Consider the following 5570-nt stretch of genomic DNA (forward strand, 5'->3'; position numbering starts at 1 on the left):
CCACATCCTAGAAATTCCAGGGGTAAATTGAGGTGAGTCACCTTGAAATTAACAAAGATAGTAAGTTTACAAAAAATCTATTTTTATAATGAACATACAGAACACAGCAGGAGCTTATTCAGTCGACAAGGCACAACGCGCAACACAGCCAATTGGCAAATTCACTTCACAGTTACTGTAGAATCAGCCAGGAGCAGTCACAAGTTTCCAGATGGCAGCACTCTCAATGTTAATGTGTTGTTATGTTAAAATGTTATTGGAGGTGCTGCCACCTGCAAAGTTGTAGCAGCTCCTGACTGCTTCTACACTACAGAACAGTACATTTTGTAAGCTGCATGTTATTGTAATATCCAATTAGGACATAGCAGGCAAGGATTTAGCCTTCTCCTCAATTTCTCTTTCTAGAACTTTGAGTTCCCCCCGTTTTTGCTTGGCAGAGTGCCTGAGGGCATTTGATTTTACCAGAAGACTGTGACTAGTTTTGCCACCTTTTGCCTCAGCCTCATCTGCATATTTTTCTGACAATGTGGTCAGACCCATGTCAGTTTCCAACACCTTTCTCTTTTTCAAACCATCCACTTCATCTTCAACCATTTTTCGTTTTCTTTGGATGGCTTCTTGCCCTTTCTTTATTTTCTCTTCTTCAAGATATTGATGGTATTTATGTCGAGAACTGGAGGCTGAGGATAGCAGTTCCTTTGTGATTTCAACTTTGAGCATTCCACCTACCAGTACAAAATAATCAATAATCTGCCTCAGTGCCACAAGCATGCCTTCACCCAGGTTGTCCTTCTCTATTTGTCTGTTGAGGGAAAAACCCCTCTCAACAGACGCCTGACCATGGGAAACTAGCAACACTTTACGAACTACCCCCCACAACTTCTCAAACTTCTTGTTTTTACCCACACATTCAGAGAGTAACACATCTACCCTGTCATCTTCAACTTTGAAGTCCTTGAACCTAGACTTCAGTTCACACCTTGCTACATCCTGCAGTAATTCTTTGTAACTCGCAACCAACATATCTACATTATCACCATCAACTCTGTTCAGAGTCAGCAAATTTTCCAACAGGCATTTGAATTTGGAAGTTGAGTGTTCTTGATCGGTCACCATCAACCTGGGATCCAGAGAAACCATATTTCTGGCTAAACTATACTTAAGAGGAGACCTTTCAAAGATTTTGTTGACACATTTCACCACAAATAGCCTACATTCTTCTTTGAACTGAAAGACCTGGCATTTACTGATGGCCTTGGTTCTCAGGAGGGACTTCAGTTCACTTTCAGCCTTGAAACCAACTTCAATCTTTTTGTTTTCTACCCTTTCCTTTTCAAGATCCAGCTTTAACAAGTCATATGCAGGAGAAGCATTTTGTAATGCAACTGGCTTAACACACCTCTCGAACAAATTTCTGACAAGTCTCTCAATATCATGAACAAGAAAGGGACCCATTGGCTTGTCTGTTTGGTACAAGGCTAAAAATGGTTCAACTGCACTGGCTACTGACCTGAAAAAAGACAGTTTTGCGACAGATAGCTTATCATTCATTGCACCATGCAGAGTTTTGTAAGAGTTGTTGGTTGGTTTCGGCTTCTTCTTGCTTTCACATGCCTCAACAAATAACTTCAGGTGAGGCCACAATAGAATAACTCTGCTGCAGACAGGACCATTCTCAACCCACCTGTGCTTAGAAATTTTTAAGGGGAAGTCTTTACACCCAGTTACATCAGTAAAATCATTGCACCTGGCAGAGGTATCTTTACGATCGTCCATGACGTCCATGAATGACGATCGTCCATGACGGGTCTCGCTATTGGCTCCGTCAAGGCACGTGACGAAATATCGGAAGTTGTTTTTTTTATTTTGTTTTTTTTCTTCTTATGGTGAAGACAAAACCTTTAGCACGCGACTCTTGGACACATTTTCCTTGTTTAGAATGAAACACAGGGAGAATGTTTAGAATACTCGTGCGAGGAAAATGAAACACCCTTCACCAAATAACAGGAAAATCTGATTTTTATTGACTTTTGAACATTTTCCTGAAATTTAAGGACATTTAAGTACTTAAATTGTACAACTCAGAAAATGTTGGACTTTTATGGGTTTTAATGACCCGTACGAACCGTGTAAAGTAGTATTGTACTGGCAAATGGTGATGCCAGACTCCATGGTATACGATAGTTAGAGCACCCGCTCGAAGTTTGGGAGGTCGGTGGTTCAAACCCTGTCCGAGTCGGTGTGTCATACCGAAGACGTTAAAAATGGTATGTGCTGCTTCCGTGCTTCATGCTCAGCATTTACAGGATCGAGCAGGGACACACAATGCTGGGAACGTAATGGCAAACCACCTAATGTAACGCTTGCCAAGAAACCGCTCCGGCAGCACCAACGCCATGTGAAGAGTCAAATCCGTACATGGTGGATCTACCTCCAACGTTTATATCATCTGCACATTTAGAAAGCCTGCTCCTTATCACCCTCTGTCCAAATCATCGATGTAAATCGAGTGCTCATCCTTAATATGTACTTAAGGATTGAAAGGTATTGGGTTTTAATTGAGTGGTATACATATTAATATAATCCATAACGCAGACAACATTCGAATTGCTAAGTTCAAAGTAAAAACAACTAGCATCCGTTGAAGACAAAGTCTTCGATATCCCCCGCCATAGTAAATGAGGATTAACAAACTTGTATTCCCTAAGCGTGTGCAATATGTATGTGAAGTTTCCCCGTTAATCTGACCAGCCGTTCTGGAGAAGAAGATGTTTGGAGGTTTTAGGGTAAATTCAATATGGCCACCAAACCATGTGACCTATCAATTAGAAATTAACAAACTTCTGAAAGGATGTCTTGGAAAGTGTAAGTGAAATTTTTCCTCAATCTGTCCAGCCGAGTAGGGAAAGAATACTGGTTCTGGCTCACTTTTCCCCATGTAAATGAATGGGGGATTTTCAGCCATGAAATTTTTCTTTTTTTTTTCCCCTGAAAAAATAAATCCCCTTTTTAGCCCAAGGTATATTTATTTGTCTCCCCTTTTAACCTGGAGCCTGGTGTTGGCTTAGTGGTTAGGGTGGCGGCTTGGGATCCCAGGGCCCTGAGTTCAAATCCCGTTGGCTGCTGAATTAACACCAGGGGGTTGACTCAGCCTGCCATCCTTCCGAGGTCGGCGAAATGAGTGCCAGTGTACTGGTCCCGGTGTATGCCCCGGTTAGAATAGGTGTACCATATCCCTGTGTGTCGTAAGAGGCGACCAGGGTTGGTGTCAGGAAGGGCATCCGGCCATAAAACATTGCCTCAAGAAAAAGCCAAACCCCTGCACAACAGGGAAAAATGGCTGTAAAAACGGTCATTTTTTTATTTCCCCTTTTTAACCTAGGGCTCTCTATTCAAATAGCCCATACAACAAGATAAAGATTTGTTAAAGGTGATTCGAAAGAAATATCTGAAACGTCTAAGCCTCTGGGCACTCTTTATCAAATAACCAATGCATATTGTTTAGCTCACTCATTGAACCTATAAACATTTGTTCATTCTCAAATTCCTTCAATAGTTTAATTTTCTTTGCACAATAATCCCCATCTAAAATATTGAAAAACAAAACATTTGAATCTTTATATTTTTAAGATACCCCTTTTGTGCCATTACGAAATGATAAACTTTTCTTAATGATCTCATCTGGCCACCGCCCGAGTTGCAAATCATTTTTGTACATAAACCATGCCAGAAAAAAGTTTTGTTTCAAATGTTTTCAGTTCATGCCGTGAAAATGAGGAAGTGTTTTTTGACACGGCCGTGCTGTGTGAATGAGGAAGTGGTTTTGGACTGTCATGCTGTGAAAAAAAATAGGAACTATTCTGTGAGACAAGGTCTCGTGTTTATATTTTATCTCAGAACACGAACTGAAAACATTTGAATCAAAACTTTTATGGCGTGGTTTATGTCCAAAAACGATTTGCAACTTTCGGGCGGTGGCCAGATGAGATCATTAAGAGAAGCTTGTCATTTCCTGTGCCCACACCCAATGATTAAGCAATTTCCTCATCGTTGCTTTATAAAGCGGTTAAGCCAGACAAAGTTTCTGCCAGACAGGATTTTCATTTTTACAACTGAGGCATGGACGATATTTCTTCCGATGAAGCCAACAGCCCACTACAGAGTTGGTAAGTTTGTGTATGCTTTTCTCTTTGAACGATGAAGCAAATGATTATTAATTAAATCATGATAATTCTGATATATATATATTTTTTTCCCTGACAGGGCATTGGAAGAAATTGAGTTCACATATCACGGCGTGGTTCATGAAATTAATACTCTTATTGAAGAGATCAATGATTTTAGAAGAGAATTGAAAGACATTTTCAATGAGTGGCATGAAGTCTTATCACGTCCTCTCATCTCGAAGGAATTAAACCAATGGTGAGACACGTGTGTGTGCCTCTCTCTCTGTCTGTCTTTCTACCTACCTCTCTCTGCTCTTATTGAAGAGGCCAATGATTTATAATGACTGGTCTCTGATCTCGAATGAATTAAACCAATGGTGAGGCACGTGTGTGTGTGTCTATGTGTGTGTGTATGTGTGTGTGTGCGTGTGTGTGTGTGTGTGTGTGTGTGTTGCTTTCCCTGTCTGTCTCTTCATCTATACCCTTGACTTATTTTTTTTTTTTCAGCACTATCGCACAACATCAGCTGTTGAAGCAATCTTGTACAACACATGATTTTCTGGAGGTAAATATTTCTGAATTATTATTAATATCACTCGTACAACACATGATTTTCTGGAGGTAAATATTTCTGAATTATTATTAATATCACTCTCTCTTTAGAATGTCGCCTTATGTTGGTTGCATCATTAGTTTGGACGTGGTTTTGTCAGTACACTGGAATTCATTTTATTGACCTTGAAAGGATGACAGGCTCCTGGTGTGTTAATTCAGTGGTCAACGAGGCTTATTCATATTACCATGTAATTATCTTTATAGAACCTAATTATTATCCACTTTTTGTTTCAAAACAGAATATGGTGTCTGAGTTTCGAAATCACAAGGCATCTGAAGAAGATTGCTGGGAAAGATTGTACATTCTCGCAAATGAATATTTAATATTTTCAATATTAATAAATTATATTTGTTTTGTTTACAATTACTTGATTCTGAATTACAAGAAAAGAATAAAAGAGATGTAAAGGGGGGGGGGTTGGGGGGGGAGGGGGAGGGTAGGTGCGCTCCCCCAATGACCCATCACCCCCTCATCCCATCCCTCCCCTCCCCATGTGTGTGGGGAAGGGGGGGTGGGATGAGGAGGTGGTGGGTCAAAGGTGGGGGCGCACAGGGGGATGAGGGGGGTGGGGCTTGTGTGGGCGGGGCTTGTGTGGGCGGGGCTTCGGTGGGGGCTTGTGTGGGTGGGGTGTGTGTGGGAGGGGCTTGTGTGGCGGGGTGTGTGTGTGTGGGTGGGGCTTGTATGGGTGGGGCTTGTGTGGGCGGGGGTTTATGTGGGTGGAGCTTGTGTGGGAGGGGGTTTATGTGTGTGGAGTTTTTGTGTGGAGCTTGTGTAGGCAGGGCTTATGT

At 41.4% G+C, this 5570-nt stretch overlaps 1 long non-coding RNA gene across 1 annotated transcript; it reads left to right on the forward strand.

Moving 5' to 3' along the window:
• Positions 1-4081: 4081 nt before the first annotated feature.
• LOC147032119 (uncharacterized) lies at positions 4082-5193 on the forward strand. Its single transcript, XR_015051966.1, has 3 exons — positions 4082-4422; positions 4674-4731; positions 5021-5193. It is a non-coding gene; the product is annotated as an uncharacterized LOC147032119 (long non-coding RNA).
• The last annotated feature ends 377 nt before the right edge of the window (positions 5194-5570 follow it).

This window comes from Eptatretus burgeri, chromosome 2 (assembly GCF_056783735.1).
Source record: "Eptatretus burgeri isolate ZD-2024b chromosome 2, Ebu_testis_v1, whole genome shotgun sequence".
Classification (NCBI taxonomy): domain Eukaryota; kingdom Metazoa; phylum Chordata; class Myxini; order Myxiniformes; family Myxinidae; genus Eptatretus; species Eptatretus burgeri.